General features: G+C 37.4%; 1 pseudogene; it reads left to right on the top strand.

The window, feature by feature from the left end:
• The first annotated feature begins 12,456 nt into the window (after window positions 1–12,456).
• Window positions 12,457–21,712, top strand: part of LOC132651131 (zinc finger protein 850-like) — a 443,146-nt pseudogene continuing 433,890 nt past the window's right edge.

Genomic DNA, 21,712 nt, shown 5'->3' with positions numbered 1-21,712 from the left:
GAAGAGGAGGAGTTCCTCCCCAATTAGGAGACTAGAGAAAGGGCATGGGGGAGAAGAAGGAGGGTGGGTGGGACTGGAAGGAGATGAGGGAGGGGCCTATGGCAAGAATACAAAGTGAACACATTGTAATAAACTAATTAATTAAATTAAAAATTAATTTATCCACTTAACATCCCAATTGTAATCCTCTCCCTTGTCTCTTCCTAGTCTCACCCTTCATTCTTCTTTCCCCTTATCCCATTTCCTATAGCTCAGATACAGGGAGCCCTCTTCTCCTACCATGTGAACCCAGCATATCAAGTCTCATTAGGACTGTCTGCATCCTCTTCCTCTGTGGCATAGCAATCCCCCCTCCACCAAGGGGAAGTGATCAAATAGCAGACAACAGAGTCCATGTCAGAGCCAGCATCTCCCCCCCTTACTATGGATCCCACATGGAGACTGAGCTGCCTTCAACTACATCTGAACAGGGGTCAGGTCCTCTTAATGAATGATTTGTGGTGGGTGCATCAGTTTCTGCAGGTACCCATGAGCCCAGGTTTGTTGTCCTTGTTGGTCTTCTTATGGAGGTCCTGCCAGCTCTGGGTCTTTCTACATTCTTTCCTCCCACTCTTTCCTATGATTCCTTGTGCTCAGCCCAAAGTTTGGTTGTGAGTCTTAGCATCTGCTTTGATCCCCTGCTGGGTAGAGCCTTTCAGAGGATATGTATGTTAGGCTCTCATCCTGTTCCCTCTCTGCAGTCACTTCTGATGTTGATTCTATTTGCCCTTTTGAATAAGAACTGACCATCCTCCATAGGGTCCTCTTTTTATTTAGCTCCTTTAGGACTGTGGATTGTAGTATGTTTATCCTGTATTATGGCTATTATCCACTTACCATGCATGTCTTTCTGGTTTTGGAATAACTCACTTAGGATGATCATTTCCAGTTCCGTCCACTTGCCTGAAAATTTCATGGTTTCCTTTTTGTATTTAAATACCCGAGTAGCATTGCACTGTGTAAATGTACCACAATTTCTGTAAAACAATGGTTCGTTTAAGAGACATGTAGTTTGTTTCCCTATTCTGGCTATTATGAATATAGATGCTATGAACATAGTTGAGCAAATATCTTTTTTGAATGGTGGAGCATCTTTTTAATATATGCCCAGGAATGGTAGAACTGGGTCTTGAAGTAACACTATTTCCAATTGTCTGAGAAAGCATCAGATTGATTTTTAAAGTGGTTGTATAAATTTCTACTCCCACCAGCAATGGAGGAGTGTTCCTCTTTCTCCACATTCTCACTAGCTTGCTGTCAGTTCAGGTTTTGACCTTAGCCATGATGGGTTGAAGATGGAATGTCATTTGCATTTCCATGATGACTACAGATATTGAGCATTTAATGTCCACCATTTGATATTCCTTTGTGGAGAAATCTCTGTATAGTTCTGTACCCCAGTTTTAAATTGGATTATTTGGATTATTGGAGTTTAATTTCTTCAACACTTTATATATATTGTTTATTAGCACTTTCAGTTGTATGTGGGGTTGGTGAAGATCTTTTGCCAGGCTGTAGGTGGCCATTTTATTCTATTGACAGAGTTCTTTGCTTCATAGAAGCTTTTTGTTTCATGAGATCCTATTCCTTAATTCTTGATCTTAGAGCCAGTGTTCTTGGTGTTCTGTTGAGGAAGTTACCTTTTATGCCAATGAGATCGAGGATCTTTCCCACTTTTTTTTTTCTAACAGATTTAGTGTATCTGGTTTTATGTTGAGGTCTTTGAACAACTTGGACTGCAGTTTAGTGCAGGGTGATAAATATGGATCTATTTTCATTTTTCCACATGTAAACTTCAAGTTAGACCAGCACCGTTTGTTGAAGATGCTGTCCTTTTTCCATTGCATGGTTTTGGCTTCTTTGTCAAAAATCAAGTGGTCATAGGTGTGTGGGTTTATTTATGGGTCTTCACTTCAATTCCATTCATCCACCATTCTGTTTTTTTTTTTTTTTCAGTACCGTGCAGTTTTCTATTACTATTGATATATAGTAGAGCTTGAGATCAGGGATGGTGATACCTACTGAAGATCTGCTATAGTACAGGAATGTTTTAGCTATTCTGGCTTTTTTATTTTTCCATATGAAGCTGAGAATTTCTTTTCAAATTCCTTGAGGAATTGTGTTGATATTTTGATGGGAATATCATTTAATCTATAGATTGTTTTTGGTATGATAGCAATTTTTACTATGTTGATCCTTCTGACCCATCAGCATGAGAGATATTTGTATCTTCTTGTATCTTTTTCAATTTCTTTCTTCAGAGGCTTAAAGTTTTTTTTTTTTTTTTCATGCAGGTTTTTCACTTGCTTGTTGAGGATAACTCCAAGGTACATTATGTTGTTTTTTTTTCCCTGCCTACTGTGAAGGGTGTTGTTCTCCTAATTCTTTCTCAGTCCATTTGTCTTTTGCATACAGGAGTGCTACTGATTTTTTTTTGAGTTAACTTTATATCCAACCACTATGATAAAGTGTTTTTCAACTGTAGGAGTTCGCTACAGTAGAATATTTGGGGTCACTTTTATATACTGTCATATATGTGAATATAAATACTTTGACTTCTTCCTTATCAATTTGTATCCCCTTGATCTCCTTTAGTTGTCTTATTGCCCTAGATAGGACTTTGAGTACTGTACTGAAGAGATTTGGAGAGAGTGTGTAGCCTTGTCTTGTCCCTGAGTTCAGTGGAATGGATTTAAGTTTCTTTCCATTTTGTTTCATGTTAGCTATAGGATTGTTGTATATTGTCTTTACTATTTTTAGATCTGTGCCTCTGTCCCCAGTCTCTCCAAGACTTTAAACAAGAATAAATGTTGGATATTGTCAAATGTTTTTTCAGCATCTAAGAAAATGATCCTGTTTTTTTTTTTCTTTTCAATTTCTTTATATGACGGATTAAGATTCCCTATATTGAACTATCCCTGCATGCCTGGGATTAAGCCTACTTGGTAATGATGGATGATATCTTTGACATGTTCTTGGATTTGGTTTGCAATTATTTTATTGAGTATTTTTGCATCATTGTTCATAAAAGAGATTGGTCTGAAGTTCTTTTTCTTTTTGGGGGTCTTTGAGGATTTATCAAGGTGACTGTGGTACAAAAGGAGTTTGGTCATGTTGCGTCCATTTCTATTTTGTGGAATAATTTGAAAAATATCAATATTGACTCTTCATTGACGGTCTTGTAGAATTCTGCCCTGAAATCATCTCGCTCTTGGCTTTTTTTGGTTGCAAGTATTTAGATGGCTGCTTCTATTCCCTTAGGCAGTAAAAGACTATTTAATATATTTAACTGATTTTGATTCAACTTTGGTAAGTGGAATCTAACAAGAGAATTGTATATTTCATTTATATTTTTAAATTATGCGGCATATAGGTTTTTGACATAAGATCTAATGGTTCTTTGGATTTTCTCAGTGTCTGTTATCTCTCTCTCTTTTCCTTTCAGACTGTTGATTTGGATAGTGTCTTTCTGCCATTTACTTAGTTTGACTAAGAGTTTGTCTATGTATTTGATTTTCTCAAAGAACTAGCTCTTGGTTTTGTTGATTCTTTGAATTATTCTCTTTGTTTCTAATTTATTGATTTCAGCCCTGAGTTTGGTTAGTCCTAGTAGTCTACTCCTGTTGAGTGTGTCTGCTTCTTTTTTCTAGGGCTTTCAAGTGTGCCATTCAGTTGCTTGTATGGGATGTCTCCAATAGCTTATGAAGGCCTTTAATGCTATTAAAACTCCTCTTAGGACTGCTTTCATTGCAGTTTGGGTATGAGGTACCTTCATTTTCATTGAATTGTAGGAAGTTCTTTCTTTATTTCTTCCCTGACCTAGATTTCATTGAGTAGGGAGTTGTTCAGTTCCCACGTGTGTGTAGGCTTTTTGTTATTTCTGTTATTGTTGAGGTCCATCTTTAGTCCATCATTGTCTGATAGGATACAAGATATTATTTCAATCTTATTGTATTTGTTGAGACCTGGTTTGTGACCTACTATATGTTCAATTTTGGAGAAGGGTCCATGAGGTGCTGAAAGAAGATAGATTCTTTTCTGTTTGGGTTAAAAAATTCTCTAGATATCTGTTAGGTTCATTTGATTCATGACATCCATTTGTGTCATTATCTCTCAGTTTAAGTCCTTTTCCATTGCTCTGTCCCTTGATGATAGTGACATGTTGACCTCTCCCACTATTAATGTACGGTGATTGATATGTTCTTTAAGTTTTATTAATGTTTCTTTTACAAATGTGGGTGTCCTTGTATTTGGGGCATTGTTGCTCAGAATACAGATGCCATCTTGGTGGAATATTCCTTTGATGAGTATGAAGTATCCTTCCTCATTTTTATTTATTTATTTATTTATTTATTTATCTATTTATCTATCTATTTATTTATTTTTATTTAGGAGCAATAACTAATATCAGGCAATATTTTTAAAGTTGAAAAGTATGTGAAACAGCATAGTTTTTAAAAAATCTTTCAACATTTTATTGTGTTCCTTTTAAATTTTTATTAATAACAGTTTATTCACTTTGTATCCCCTCTGTACCTCCCTCGTTCCACCCCTTCCAATCCCACCCTCCATCTTTCCCACCCCTGACTCTTTTCCAGTTCACTGATAAGTGAGGTCCTCCTCCCCTTCACTCTGATCCTAGTCTATCAGGTCTCATTAGGAGTGGCTGCATTGTCTTCTTCTATGGCCTGGCAAGGCTGATTCCCCCTCAATGTGAGGTGATCAAAGAGCAGGCCAATGAGTTCCTGTCAGAGATAGTCCCTGTCCCCATTACTATGAAGACCACATAGATTCTGAACTTCCATAGGCTACCTTTTGTTTAAGGGTTTCAGGCCATCTCCATGAGTGGTCCTTGGCTGGCATATCAGTTTCAAAAAAGACCCCTGTGCCCAGAATTTTTGGAACTGTTACTGTCCTTGTGGAGCTCCTGTCCTCTCCAGGTTTACTACCTCCCAGTTCTTCCATAAGATTCCCTGCACTCTGCCCAAAGTTTGGCTATGAGTCTCAGCATCTGCCTTGACACCCTGCAGGGTAGAGCCTTTCAAAGGCCCTCTGTGGTAGGCTCTTGTCCTGTCCCTGTATTCTCTCTCATCTGATGTCCATCCTCTTTGCCTTTCTGCATGGGATTTGAGCATCTTAGCCAGCATACTCCTTCCTGATTAACTTCCTTAGGTGTACAGCTTTTAGTATTTTTATACTATATTTTATGTCCTATATTCACTTATGAGTGAGTATATACCCTGTGAGTCTTTCTGCTTCTGGGATACTTCACTCAGGATGATCTTTTCCATTTCCCACCATTTACTTGCAAATTTCATGTTTTCCTTGTTTTTCATTGCTGAGTAATATTCCATCATATAGATATACCATAATTTCTGTATCCATTCCTCAACTGAGGGCCATCTGTGCTGTTTCCAGCTTCTGGCTATTACAAATAAAGCTATGATAAACATAGTTGAGCAGATGTCTTTGTTGTATACTTGAGCGCCTTTTGGATATATGCTTAGGAGTGGTATAGCTGGATCTTGAGGAGGCACTATTCCTAATTGTCTAAGAAAGTGCCAGGTTGATTTGTAAAGTGGTTGTATAAGTTTACATTCCTACCAGCAATGAAGGAGGGTTCCCCTTTCTCCAAATCCTATCCAGCATGAGTTGTCACTTGAGTTATTTGTCTCAGTCATTTTGATGGGTGTAAGGTGAAATCTCAGGGTGATTTTGATTTGCATTTCCCTGATGACTAAGAATGTTGAACATTTCTTTAAGTGTTTCTCTGCCATTTTATATTCCTCTATTGAGAATTCTCTGTGTAGCTCTGTACCCCATTTTTTAATTTGGCTTACTTGATTTGTTGGTGTTTAACTTCTTGAAATCTTTATAAATACTGGATATTAACCTTCTGTCAGATATAGGGTTGGTGAAGATTCTTTCCCAATCTGCAGGCAGTCATTTTGTTTTGACAACAGTTTCCTTTGACTTATAGAAGTTTTTCAGTTTCATGAGGTCCCATTTATTTATTGTTGCTCTTAGAACCTGTACTGTTGAAGTTCTGTTCAGGAAGTCGTTTCCTGTTCCAATGAGTTCAAGGCTCTTCCTCACTTTTTCTTCTAACAGGGTTAGTATGTCTGGTTTTATACTGAGGTCTTTGATCCACCTGAACTTTAGTTTTGTGCAGAGTGATAAATATGGATCTATTTGCATTTTCCTACATGTAGACATCCATTTAGACCAGCACCTTTTGTTGAAGATGCTATCTTTTTTCCATTGTATGGTTTTGGCATCTTTGTCAAAAATCAGGAGTCCATAGTGTGTGGGTGTATTTCTGAGACTTCTATCTGATTCTGTTGATTCACTAGTTGGTGTCTATGGAAGTACCATGTAGTTCTCATTACTGTTGCTCTAATAGTACAGCTTGAGATCAGGGATGGAGATACCCCCAGAAGATCTTCTTTATGGAAGATTGTTTTAGCAATTCTGGGTTTCTTGTTATTCCATATGAAGTTGGGAATTTTTCTTTCAAGGTCTGTATAGAATTGTGTTGGTAATTTAATGGGAATTACATTAAATCTGTAAATTGCGTTTGGTAAGAGGACCATTTTTACTATGTTAATCCTGCCAAGCCATGAGCATGAGAGATCTTTCCATCTTCTGATATCTTCTTCTATTTCTTTCTTTAGAGACTTGAAATTTTTTTATACAAGTCTTTGACTTGCTTGGTTAGGGTCACACCAATATACTTTATGTCCTTTTTGACTATTGTGAAAGGTGTTGTTTACCTAATTTCTTTTTCAGCACTTTTGTCTTTTGCATACAGGAGGGCTACTTAATTTTTGAGTTGATTTTGTATCCAGTCACATTGCTGAAAGTGTTTGTCAGATTTAGGCATTCCCTGGTAGAATTTTTGGGGCACTCAGGTATACTATCATATCATCTGCAAATAGTGATACTTTGACTTCTTCCTTTCCCATTTGTATTCCCTTGATCTTCTTTGTCTTATTACTCTAGCAAGGACTTGGAGAACTATGTTGAAGAGATATGGAGAGAGTGGGCAGCCTCGTCTTGTCGCTGAATTCAGTGGGATTGCTTTAAGTTTCTCTCTGTTTAGCTTGATGTTGGCTATAGGATTGCTGTATATCACCTTTACTGTGTTTAGGTATGTGCCCTGTATCCCTGATCTCTCCAATACTTCAAACATGAATGAATGCTGGATTTTTTCAAATGCTTTTTTCAGCAACTAAGGATATTATCATCTGTTTATTTTTCTTTCAATTTGTTAATATGGTGGGTCATATCTATGGATTTTTGCATATTGAACCACCCCTGAATACCTGGCCTGAAGCCTACTTGGTTGTAGTGGATGATATCTTTTATGTGTTTTGTATTGGGTTTGCAAAGTATTTTGTTGAGTATTTTTGCATCAATGTTCATAAGGGAGATTGGACTGAAATTGTCTTTATGCTGGGGTATCCAGGGCTGCTTGCTCCTGAATAATTGGGTTCTGGAGATGCCATATTGCTTTGTCTTTTGTTGGTTGAGCTTTTACACTGGCCTCTACCCATTGGGATATCTTAGATGTTGGGTGTTAGTTTCTGGTACTTCCTGGAATCCTGTGGTGGGTAGAATACCCCTGGCAGGAAGATGATTTTTCCCAAAGGAGCTCTCCTCCGTTTTTTAGGTATGGTTACTGAATGGCAGGTGTTTTTCAGGAATTGCCACAGCTCATCTCAGGCGTACATACCTGAGTACTAATTGTTGCCTTTGTTAGTAAAGGGGGGTATCCCCTCACCCAGAGAAGTCCTGGAGAGAGTTGCCCTGCTGCTGGGTTTCTTGCTGTAAATTTAGAGAGCGCTGCTGTAACCTGAGTGCCCCATGGTTTGGTCAGTTTAGTTAGGTAAAACTGGTTGTCACTTGGAACAGTATCTGGGGGTTGATCTCAGGGAACCCAGCCTCCTGTAGGTCTAAGTTTGGAGCTTTGTGCCCCAGTACCCAAGTGGTAATCAGTGGCAGGTGAGCACCACTTTCATGTGTGCAGCAGGAGGCTGTGGATAACCAGAAACTTTTCTGGAGCTAAAAAATTTTCTGGCCCTGAGGTAGGGCCAGATATTTTCCCCCACCTTTGGGTTTTCTCCCTACATGAAGACCCAGTCTGTAATGTTTGGGGGGGCGTGTAGAGTGCATAGGCACTCGCTTGTGATTTGTTGCTCCAAGCTGGTGACTGGCAGAAACCTGAGAAATTTTCCTGAAAACATTCCTGTGTGTGGTGGTGGTAGTGGTGGTGGGGGTCATCTGAGTTCTCTAAGCTGGGACCTGCTGTTTCCCTCTTTGTGGGGTTTTCTTCCGACAGGGAAACCCAGCCTCTAGTGTCCTGGGGCACACAGTTCTGTCTGTGACAGAGTCAGGTACGCAGAGCTGGCAGCTGGAGCCCTACTCAGGGCTGGCTGCTGTGCACCCGCAAGGCTACAGGACCTTTTCCAGGGATAGACTGGTTGACCTGAGGTCAGATCTGCTTGCTTCCTTCCCTGTGGGGTTTTCTCGAGACTGGGATCCCAGTCTCTGGTGCCCCAGGGTGCACAGTTCAGCCTGGAAAGTTGATCAGGACATGCGGGCATGTGGCTCTGGTCTAGTGACCCAGTGCCTGTGTGACCTGGGTTCTTGCTGGGTGACCTGAGAGTAGACCCAACTGATTCCCACACTTTGGTGTTTCCTCTGACCTGGAAAACACAATCACTGTTGTTTTAGTGTCCAGAGTTCAGTCTCTTAGGCACTGTACTAAGATTGCTGCCCTGCTTCTCAGACAGTGTCATCCCGGTGCCACCATCTTGGATTGCCTTCTTCCTCATCTCTTTCAATTAATGGTTGTTGAAAGTCTATTTTATTAGATATTAGAATGGTTACTCCTGCTTGTTTCTTGGGTCTATTTGCTTGAAAACCTTATTCCTGCTAAAACAGCCCAGGAAATTTTCAAGGGATTAGCTGAGTGCTCTCAGGTTGAACCCAATTGCTTTTCTCATCATTGGGGTTCATCTCACCTGGTAAATACAGTCAGTGGTGTTTGGAGGCCCACAGTTCCAACTATTGGTCACTGTGCAGTCTCTGCTACCCTGCTGATCAGGCACAGTGTGTGTTCAGCCCTTCCAGCTGGGATCTGTTTTTAATTTTTACTGAATATGAGTATCTTGATTGTATGCATGAATATGCACCTCTTGTGTGCCTGATCTTCACTATAGTCTGAAGATGTGTTCAGAACTCATGAACTGATAGTAGTGGGGTCCAGGTAAACAATGACAATTGAGCCCACTTATTTGGAAGAATAGCAAGAGCTCCTCACTGCTGAGCCATCTCTTCTACCTTATGTTGCTTATTTATGATCAGCATTGACATTGCTAATATTTTCATTTTTCTATTTTTAGCTCTTTAAACATGCATTCCCTTTTAGTAAGATGTTATTAGAGTTACAGTTTAAGCTGGGGCAGTGCAGATTTCTGGAAAAGGAATGCACAACTGGATTGAATGTATAATTTCTTGTAGAAGCTTCAGTAAAGACCTCTGAGTTCTTTCAATGTTTTATGTTTGTTTGACATTTAGGGGAGGCTCTGTCTTACTATATAGGTATGGCTGTCCTGGAACTCTTTGCATATATCATGCTGGCATCCAATTCAATAAGATACACCTGCCTCTGCCTCCTGAGTGATGGAATTAAGGCATAACAGAATACACTCAGCTTGTCCATAATTTTTGTAGTTAGTAACTGTTCATAAATTTCTCTGATGTGTACTTAGTACTGCTCATCTCTTAATTTCTCTATGTGTCTCTGTCTCTCTCTTTCTATTTTGCTCTCTTCTCTCTGTTTGTCTTTGTCCACATTAATTACCATGACTATTCAGAAGCTATATCCTATTCAAAAAAGTTCAGATATGACATAGTTAAACTTCATTATTCAGTTTTCTTCTAAAATGACTTAGTGATAACTTTAGCACTTATGTTTTAATAGAAAAGTTTTAATCTTTATTTTTAAACTATAGACTATACCTGATTTAGAAAAGAGAATATACAAAACAATGATCAAAGAATAATCATGTGTTCTATGCCTTTTCTTTTGTCTGGGAACTCAGAAATATGATGTTATCAGCTATGATTATTGTTGCTTGCCACCCACATTGTTTTTATCCATCTATTCACTGTAGTACAATTTCTCTTCCACAAATATATGAGCCCCCATTTTCATCTACTGGTATGCCACATCTCTGATCCCTGGTCAAAACATGATATCCAGTGCCATGTTGTCTTTTGACTGACACCACCCATCTGTTCACTGTCACCTGATAGCCACCTATCATTTGTTGCTAGATAAAATATCATGACTGTTTTTTCCTTCCACCTGTCTCAGGACAGTGTCCTGAGCTACTCACCCAAGTAACTGAAGATGATTCATAGATCACTCAAGAACCCAACTAATGGCTACTTCATATTCATGTCTTACAAACTAATACAAAACCTTTAACACAGGTTTTCAAAGCAAGCCTTTTGTTTCCGTTACAATCTAACCTTTAGGCTTTTTCTTGTCCCATCCTTCACCTGATGCACAGCACCCAACTGTCTAACACTAGCACTTCTGTGTCAGAAAATAAATGGAAGAAGCACTAGAATTATATGATTATATTGCCAATGAAGTATAAATTTATATTGTTGCCAGTCTTTCTTTTGTACAAATGTATGGTATATTTTAGAATTCAGTGACCTTCAATGATGTGCATGTGAAATTCAGCCAAGAAGAGTGGGCTTTGCTGGAACCATCTCAGAAACAACTCTACAAAGATGTGATGTTAGAGACCTGTAAAAACCTCACTGCTATAGGTAAGACTGCAAATTTTCTTTCACTTTTAAAATAAGGAGACAACTCTTACTTTGTTATTGATTCTCTTCTGTAATTCCAATTGAGACTGAGGAGGAATGAAGTGAAGAAATCAGGCATGGTTCTAAGGGTCACAAGAAGATAATGATTTAAGTTTTGCCTTAATAATAATATATTTCCAATAATATATATTTTCTGGTACTATATTTTAGGCTACAATTGGGAACACCATAATATTGAAGAACATTTCCAAAGTTCTACAAGTAATAAAAGGTAACTTTATGTGCACAATGATACAGATATGAATCTTAAGAAATTTTAATGTGTCCTGGAAGTATGTTTGTCTGTTTCTTTGTTGGCTGCTTTTTTTATTTTCTGTTTTTGAAATAGTTTTTTTTTCTGTGTAGCTGTGGCTTGACTTAGACTTACTTGTTAGACCAGCCTGACCTTAACATCACACAGATCTGCCTGCTTCTGCCTCCACAAGCGCTGGGATTAAAGACATGTACCAGCACCCCTGGCTGTGTCCTGGAAGTTTTAAAAAAATCAACAGTGCAAAAACAGCACTGCTTTAAGTGTGATGATGATCATTAAAATCTCACAATTCCATGAACTTAAATGTCATGTATCTGATTTGTGTTTACAAGGCACTCCCCTAAGATAGAAGAAAAAAAATAATATTGTAACAGAAAATACCATTTGAATCATATGGATATTACAGCTATTGACTTGAACTGCCAATCTGTTTAGTCTCATTTTATCTACTCAGATATTGTAAGAGGTATACACATTGAATAGGTTATCAGTATATGTCCAAAACCTTCTAATGAGCAAATATTTCATAGTACAACCAGTGTTACTCATATTCATGCAGTAACATTGTAAAGTTTAGTGAAATGAGCAGCTTATGAGAATCAAGAATATTGTTGTTGAGAAACACTAATCCCTATATGACATATCTATGATGAATAAAAAAAATGTGTTAATTCAATGTGGGAATCTTTTATTAATCTTTTAATTTAAATAGGTGTATCATATGTCACAATGTTTCTCAGACACATGAGCATAGGGATATTGAAAGAAGCAGTGTACCTATCTTTCTCCAAGAACGATTGATTTTGTAGTAGTCCCCACTTTGAGTAGATTTTTGTGAATGTGATAAATGGTTACTCTTAATTGGTTTTGCAACTTCACTGAGAATTCATCAGCAAACACTTACTGCTGAAAATACCTATGAATAATAGGAATTTGGAACTTCTTCTGCTTGTTCTGCTCACTTCTTAAATGAAGTGTCATTCATACAGTACAAAAATTTGCGAATGGGATTGCTGTGGTAAAACTCTGAATTCTTACAATACTCTTGATATATTTGAGAAAATCTCTTATAGAAAAATGATGTAATCAAGTAACAAATTCTCTTACCATCATAGGAATCTTCAAAAATACCCATAATGAAGGGGAATACCATGAATGTAAATAAAGTGATAAAACTTTAAAATTTTATTCTTCTTTACCATTAGACTGAATTTTAAAATTAATTCATTTACATAAATATATTTATTACTGTAATGAAATTACTGGAGTAAATCTTTCACATGTGCCAATTATCTTTGCAGGCATGACAGTAGTCATACTGGAGAGAAATCCTTTAAATGCACTTTATGTGGTAAAGCCTTCCCCTATACCACTGTTCTCACGCGGCATAAAAGAACACATACTGGAGAGAAACTTTATGAATGTAACCAGTGTGGTAAAGCCTTTGCAGAAAACAGTGATCTCATACAGCATAAAAGAACACACACTGGAGAGAAACGTTATGAATGTAATGAGTGTGGTAAAGCCTTTGCAAAAAACAGTATTCTCTTAAGCCACAAAAGAACACACACTGGAGAGAAACCTTATGAATGTAAGCAGTGTGGTAAAGCCTTTGCACAAAACAGTGCTCTCATAAGCCATAAAAGAACACACACTGGAGAGAAACCTTATGAATGTAACGAGTGTGGTAAAGCCTTTGCAGAAAACAGTACTCTCTTAAACCACAAAAGAACACACACTGGAGAGAAACCTTATGAATGTAAGTAGTGTGGTAAAGCCTTCGCACAAAACAGTGCTCTCATAAGCCATAAAAGAACACACACTGGAGAGAAACCTTATGAATGTAATGAGTGTGGTAAAGCCTTTGCAGAAAACAGTACTCTCTTAAACCACAAAAGAACACACACTGGAGAGAAACCTTATGAATGTACCCAGTGTTGTAAAGCCTTTGCACAAAACAGTCATCTCATAAGCTATAAAAGAATACACACTGGAGAGAAACCTTATGAATGTAACGAGTGTGGTAAAGCCTTTGCAGAAAACAGTAATCTCATACGGCATAAAAGAACACACACTGGAGAGAAACCTTATGAATGTAACCAGTGAGGCAAAGCCTTTACAGAAAACAGTCATCTCATAAGACATAAAAGAACACACACTGGAAAGAAACCTTATGAATGTGACGAGTGTGGTAAAGCCTTTGCACGAAACAGTAATCTCATAAGCCATAAAAGAACACATACCGGAAAGAAACCTTATAAATATACGCAATGTGATAAAGCGTTTGCACAGCAGAGTAGTCTCTGAAAACATGAAAAAAAAAAAAACAGTGGAGAGGAGCCTTGTGAGGGTAATTAGTGAGATAAAGCCTTTGCATTTAATAATCATCTCCTAAGACAACAACACATTCTGGAGTGAAACCACACGAATATACCTACGTGGCAAAGCCTTTGCACATAACATCACCTAATGCATAAAAGAACATATACTGGAAAGAAGCTGTCTGTCTGTAACCAATGTGAATAAAACTTTTGGATTTCAGAATCATCTTCACACTCATGAAAGAAATCCTAATGGAAAGAAATCTTGTGAGTGCTTTTAACATGGTGAAACCATTCCACATTTGTATAATCTTCATCATCATGAAAGGATTCATAATGGAGGAAAACTTATGAATGTGTTAAAATGGTGAGGCTTTTCACAAATCTGGAGTCATCATCATCATAAAAGTATCCTTACTGGAGAGGAGTTCTGTGACTATAAGCAATATGGAAAGGCCTTTGTGTTCTTTGGTCTACTGAGATCCAATAGAACTGAAAAACTAGCTCAATGGAAATGACCTCCCTTTTCTAAAGGGTAAAGGGAATACGGGGAATAGGAATGGAGGGTAGTACTGGGGGAGAGAAGGGAGGGGGACTACGATTGGATTTTAAAGTAAATAAACTTATCTTTAAAAAAGAATACAATGAATGGTGAATAATGGTGAACAATTACATGCAACAGTATTATATAATAAGGTGTTTATGGAAGACTTATTGATAATCCTGATTCTCAATATTTACTGTTTTCAATTGCCTCACTTTACACAAGAAACTTTGAGTCCAGTGGATGAATATGTAGGGAATGGTGAACTAACACCAGCCAGGAAGTTCTCTGAGAGTAACACAACAGTGGCAGCCTGTAGAAGTTTCTTTGTGTACACATACCTATTGTTCGAGGGGTTCTATTGAAAACCATCACAACTCAGACTGAATTTTGAGATGTGAGGGAGGAGGCTTTCTCTTCCATGTATGACTCTGCTTCTGGCCTAGATGGGTAACCATGTCAATGGTGAGTTTTCTCTGCCTGACTTCATCTGGAGAGTATCTTTAGACATGGACACCACCAATCAAATTTGATAGATGGCCTTTGACACAGATCCCTGATAACTCTCCCCTCCCTTCAAATATAGGATAATTTGGATCTGTGTCCTTGTTCTTATTCATATAATAGGAATGTGCTGTTTAATGCAAATCAAGCATCCTTGAATTGCCTAGCATTAAACAATTATCTACACCTATGCTTGGAGCATCCCAGGCACTCCCCAAGGGATATAAGCCTCTGTTTTCTGTTTTCTGGAATTAAAGTTGAACTTACTTTCTGAGGTGGTTCCCAGAGTGGCTGACCACAGTTATGCTTACGGGCTTTCCAAGCTTTATGCTAATCATCTTCTGCCCCTTTTGCCTTCCTGGGCTGGTGGGAAACAGCCCTCCAGGCAGGAAGAGAGTCACGATCTCTGAAATGCTTGTGATGAAATGTCTCAGACTTCATAGCATTTCAAATTTCACATGTTTCTGGATGTGAAAGGGTCAATCAAACACTGTCTTGGGGTGGGACTCTTTAAAATGAGTTATACTTAGTGTTTAGTTCATGGTAAGTTTGCAGGCAAGCTTCATGGTATAAAATCTTCTGAGGTGAGTACAGTGGCCCATAAAAAGAAATAAGAGCAGAAATTTTATTTCTCTGTTTTTAGTAGCTGAGCATTGTTCCAATAAGGTATGGGTGGATGGCAGAGGAGAGGAACTCCCCTTTTTAGTAGGCTAGGGAAAGGGGATGGGGGAAGATGAAGGGAGGGTAGGACCAGTAGGAGTTGAGGGAGTGACCTTCAACCATCATACATAATGAATAAATGGCGAAAAATAAAAACAATTAATAAAATAAAAAAAATAGTAAGAAAAACAAAAGAGCAAAATAGCAAAATTTTGAGTCTAGTTTGGTAACTGCCCTCCCTCAAAGAGAAGAAAGAAGATATATAGAAAGAAAAGAAAAACATAATCTTTGTCTTTGTCACCTTCTTCCCTGTGGGCTCACTTGAAGATCACTATCCAACGGAGACCAGCTTCTCTCTCTGAAGTTTATGTTACCATAGAAGTAGCATTCAAACCTGGAACTAATGGCAGAGGTTCCTATTTAACATACCAAATCAAATCTACCTGCTATTTTCTCCCAGCAATCCTTCAGTCCTTCCATGTTACCTGGTCTTCCAGGCTAGTACAGCCCATGCAATACCCTGAATTCTCCTTCCCAGGGCCTGAGCTAACCTCACTCCCCCCTTACCCATCTATAGGCAAACTATTTTGGCTTCCTGCCACTGTCAAGAGCCATGCAGTAGCAACAGCAAAACAGCTGTAGATCTCATGGAATGTTGCTCCCCTGTTAGCATACTTACGATGAGTTTGTCTTGGAGAAGCATAATCCCAAGAACTGATTTTCCAGAGGACTTTGTGTTCTTATGTAGCATATCTCTGCTTGTTGTCTTTATGATGCTCATATTCCTTATAACATGAGTTGTATGAAAACCATAAGTAGTCTTCTATCTCATCACTGGGCAATATCACTGGCATTTAAAATTAACAATGTTTGATCTCTTTCCACCTGTTTACTGGAGCAGATTAATGAATTAACCACTGCCCTTGATAGGAGCCATAGATGTAGATTGTTAGCAATAACCATTATACTTAGAAACAATTTGGAAAAATAGATTGTTTAACAAGGTCAGGGAAGATGTTTTTGCTAATGGCTCTGATGTAAAAAATCTTAGAGAACAATTTAAAGTTAAGAATAGTACACTATTGATAGTAAAGCCATGGATGTTTTAAGGTTGATGAGCCGAAACAATAGCCCAAGGTAGCATTGGCTGTCTGGGCACCCTCAAACTGGGTTTAAAACTGAGACAGCAGTTGATTCCTCTACATTTGTTTTTCCCCTCAGCTTCTTGATATGATTTAATAAAAATGATTAATGAGTAGATGCACACCCCTTTAAGATTTAAAGTACAGGTGCCAGTACCATGCCATTTTTTTTATTACTGTTGCGCTATAGTACTACTTGATATCTCAGATGAAGATACCTCCAGAAAATCTTTTACTGTACAGGCATTCTTTTAAAATCAATTCTGTTTTGTTTTGTTTTGTCTTGTTTTGTTTTTCCATATGAAATTGAGAATTGTTCTTTCAAGGTCTGTAATGAGTTGTGCTGGTATTTTGATTGGAACTGCATTGAGTCTTTAGATTTCTTTTGGTAGAGTGGCCATTTTTACTATGTTAATCCTCCAATTCTGTAGTATGGGCAATCTTCTGATATCTTCCTTGAAGTTCTTTTTTTTCATACAAGTTGTTCACTTGCTTGATTAGAGTCACACCAAGGTACTTTATGTTATTTGTGGCTTTTGTGAAAGGGTTTTGTTTCCCTAATTTCTTTCTGAGCCCATTTGTCTTTTGTATACAGGAGGGCTTCAGATTTTTTTTAAATTTAATTTTGTATCAAGCCATTTTGCTGAAGATGTTTATCAGCTGTAGAAGTTCCCTGGTTGAATTTTTAGGGATATTCATATATACTATCACATCATCTGCAACACAAGCTGGACTTCTATGGAGAAAAGTGAACCCTCCTCCATTGCTGGTGGGAATATAAACTTGTACAACCACTTTGGAAATCAATCGGGTGCTTTCTCAGAAAATTATGAATAGTGCAACTAGAATATTCAGTTATATCAACTGTGGGCATATATTCAACAGTACAACAAGGACATTTGCTCAACTCTACTCATAACAGCTTTATTGACAATATCCAGAATGTGGAAACAACTTAGATGTCCCCAAACCGAGGAATGGAAACAGAAATTGTGGCACATTTATACAATGCAATACTATTCAGCAATTAAAAACAAGGAAATCAGCAGGTAAATGGATGCAACTAGAAAAGATCACTCTGAGTGAGGTATCCAGAAGCAGAAAGATGCTCATGGTATATCCTCACTTATATGTGGATATTAGTCATACAATATAGGATTAAAATACTAAAATCTAAAGTCCTAAAGGATCTAAACAACAGGAAGTACCCTAGGGAAGATGCTTAATCCTCATTCAGATGGGCAAATAGTATAGACATCGGCAATGTGAGAAGACAGGGGACAGGGCAGGCACCTACCACAGAGGGCCTCTGAAAGAATCTACCTAGCAGGGTATTAAAGCAGATGATTAGACTCATAGCCAAACTTTGGGCAGAGAGCATGGACTAATATGGAGGATTCAGGAGATAGAAAGACCTGGATGGGGGAGGTCCTCCACAAGGAGGCCAATTGAGTCAAAAAATATGGGCCCTGGGGGCCCTGTTCCAACGAAGGACCATGCATGAAGAACACCTAGAACCCCTGCTCAGATGTAGCTCATAAGTATCTCAGTTTCCATGTGAGTTCCCTATTAAGGGTGACAGGGGCTGTCTGTGACATGAACTCAGTGGAAGACTACTTGATCACCTACTCCTGGAAGGTGCAGCCTTGCCAGGCCACAGAGGAAGAAGGTGCAGCCATTCTTGGTAAGAAGACAGTAGGAAAGGAAGATTTCCCCTATCATTGGACTAGGAAAGGGGCATAGGGGTAGAAGAGGGAGGCAGGTTGTAACAGGTGGAAGATGAGGGAGGGGCTTACAGCCAGAAAACAAGCGAATAAATTGCAATAATCAATAAAAAAGAAATAAATGAGTTTTTTTTTTTCCTGAAATGGCTGCACTCAGGCAAATGTCTCTTAAAAACAACTAGAAAGAATAGTATTTCATCTCTTCACATTTCCCTTTTTCCTTTAATACTATATATAATAAATACCCTTGATAAAAATCAGTGGTTTGTTATATATTCCTAGTACTATAATATTGTAAAATATTTTACAAATCAAATTTTGATATGTTAAGTGTGTAAAAATAGTTTATGAAAAAGTGGCTTGAATTTTCAAAAGAGCAAAGGATGATTATTCAAAACTCAGGAGGGTGAAAATGGAAGGAAAATTGATGGAAGAATAAATAATATATAAATAAATTAATATCTCTTACACAGTAATTTTAACATTTGGTCATTGAGATTTAAAAAATATACACAGAATATTTCTCAAGTAAACAATGTAAGCTATTATTAATAGCTTTTATGCATGCACGCTGAAGTATTTCTTTATATTATTCCTCTTGTCACTGAAATGTGTTCTTTGACAAGTCATGCCACTACCGCGTGATGTTCAGGCTCTAATGCTGACTATTCAGTTCTTATTTCAGAGTACTAACTTCTTTTAGCCCAATTAGGACTGAAGTCAGACAATGTTTGATTTCTTTGTCTAGGTCAGGTCATAACTTTTGATGATACATGTTGAGTTCATCCACAATTTCAAAGTAAAATGATTGCCTTTCTTGAAATGTTAAATGTTCTCTTTCCCTCTCTCATACACACACACACACACACACACACACACACACACATGCACATGCATGATACATGTAATAGCAGTTATTGGCAACCCAAGACTTGAAATTGAAAGAGCCAAAAGAGGGATATATGAGAGATTTTGTAGGTAGGACAGAGAAATGATAAATAATGTGATTATATTAAAAATCTCAAAAAACAAAAGTACATGTTTTCCATGAATAAAAAATGAATAATATTATATTTTGCACTCATGTGATTCAGGACAATCAAGTCCATTCTATCTTAGCACATGGTAAGCTTTGCTTCAGTAAACATGAGTGTAGATGTATGCTGGACCAGTCCAAGTCATCTGTTTCATATGGATAATGGTGGAACTCCTCATTCACTGTGTCCACTACATACTCTCTTTTAAATTGACTCAAGAATTTTAGGTAGTTGTTTGTGTGAACTGTATAAAATAAAGTTCCCCTAAAGTTCTTTTTTGGTCCACTTTCTTCTCCTGTCTCCTTTCATCCTTTTACACAGAGATGCTGTCCAACCTGGATGATAAAAAGTGTTCCGTAGATGCAGAAGAATGGACATTGTTGTCTAGTCCGTTCTGTTAGTTCCTGTCTTTCTATTGGAGAATTGAACACCCAAGTTGAGAGTTTTCAATGACCAATGTTTATTATTTCCCTTTATTTTGTAGTTATGGTGCGGGGTTTTTGCCTCCTGATTTGATGCTTGGGATTATTCATTCTTTGTGTTGTCTTGGGTGTGGTTAACACTTTAGATTGGAGTGTTCCATTGATTGGCTTCTGTAGTGAAATTTTACAGAGATACTGCTCATATTTGGTTTTATTATGCAATATATCTTTATTCATCATTTATTATTGAAAGTTTACTGGATGTAGGAATAAGGGTCCCTTAAAGATTATATATAATGTGTCTCAGCCATTCTAGGTTTAGAATCTCTCTTGAGAAATTAGGAGTTACTCTAAAGAGTCTGAATTTATATGCAACTTAGTATTTTCAACTTGCAACTTTTAATATCCCTTCTTTGTTTAATATGCTTTTCTTTACATTTAATGTTTTGATTTTTATGTGCTGAGCACAATTTATTTTCTGGTACACTTTAATTGTTGTTCTATATACTTTTTGTACTTTCATAGGCTACCCCTTCTTCATTAGGTTAAGGATACATTCTTTTATTATTTTCCTGAAAATATTTTCTAGAATTTTGATGTGAGTTTTGTCTTCTTTTTCTATTTTTTTTATTCATAAATTACTTTTTTGCAGTTTTTAGAATTGCTGGATCTTTTGTGCATAGCTATTTAACCTTTCTTTTGACAAACTCTTTTTCTTCTTATTTTTCTTCTTCTTCTTCATCTTCATCTTCTCATCCTTCTCCTCCTGCTTCTCTTCTTTCTCCAACTCCTCCTTCTTTTTTTTTCTTTCTCTTCATCGTCCTCCTTCTCCTCCTCCTTTTTTTTGTTTTAAAAATAGTCATTTTACTTATATATTCATCTGGATTAAAGTCTTCTGTTCCTGTAATCATGGCAACTCTTTCCCATCTCCCCTTCTATCCTGTCTAAATTCACCCTCATATTAAACAAGGAGGGCTATAATGTATAATAAGAAAATAAAATAGCAAAAAGACAAAAGCAAACACATCTGAGTAGGAAAAAGAAAAAGAAAAAGAGCCCAAGATGGGAAATGATATAGACTTGCTCAAACATGCAGGAATCTCACAAAATAGTAAACTTGAAACAATGGTTCACACACAGAGGACATGTAGCTTTAAAAATAGAAAAAATCTTCAGCAAATTAAAATGAAAACTATGATAAACATTTTTTAAATGAATGTCAGAATTCTAGGACATGAGAATCCAAACTTGCCAGTGAGGGAAATTTTTGGCCATCTACCTATTAGAATGTACTCTTAAAAATACAATTAAGAATAGTCCCTACAGAGTTAATAAAATGTAACTGATAAAAAAAAAAAGAATAGTCCCTTGGATACAATGAGTGTACCTTGGAGAAAACTACATTTTCATTTGCAAGCACTTATCAATTAGAGATAGGGCTAAGGACAGAACACTAAAGGCCTTGTGTATGCTGCCTCAGTCTCTCACAGTTCATCTATTCTTCAGTCGTCTTAATTTATGGTGATTTGTTCTTTGATATCCTCTTTCTTTTCTGGCTCTTACACTCTTCTGGCTGAATTACTTAAGAGCCTGAAGGGCATATTCTGAGGTCTCTCACTGACTGTCTATTTTCTCTATGGGTCTCTGCATTTGTCTCCATCAAATGCAGGATGACATTTTTTTGATGATGGCTGAACAAGATACTGGTCTATGAGTATAGCAGAATGGTGTCAATGGTCATTTTATTACTTTTAGTAGAATGTAGTATTTGCTTTTTCCCCAGAACCATGGTCTGTGTAATTTCTTTTTCTTGATCAATAAAGCAGTGTAAGGTGTGGATTCCATCATGTGAAATGGGCTGTAAGTCAACTATAGATTGGTATTTACTCCTACAACTCTTGCACTAATATGTCTTACAGGTAGAACATTGTTAAAGTTCAAAAGTTTGGTAGCTGGTTAATGTTTATATTTTTCCTCTTGTAGTTGCAGAGTACTTACCATATAAAAGTTGCTAGAATGTAAGTGTGAAGGTTCTATGTAGGCACAAGCTCTATTTATCTATGTTCCATTTAAGTGTAAGTGTTGTCTCCAGCAAGAGGGCACTGCATTCAATTTGTGGAGTGCAGCCTATAGTCTTGGCAAAAGCCTGTATTGT

The sequence above is a fragment of the Meriones unguiculatus genome (assembly GCF_030254825.1).
Source record: "Meriones unguiculatus strain TT.TT164.6M chromosome 13 unlocalized genomic scaffold, Bangor_MerUng_6.1 Chr13_unordered_Scaffold_40, whole genome shotgun sequence".
NCBI classification, from domain to species: domain Eukaryota; kingdom Metazoa; phylum Chordata; class Mammalia; order Rodentia; family Muridae; genus Meriones; species Meriones unguiculatus.
The sequence above is the reverse complement of the archived record's forward strand: the minus strand, read 5'-3'. Positions and strand labels throughout refer to the sequence as shown.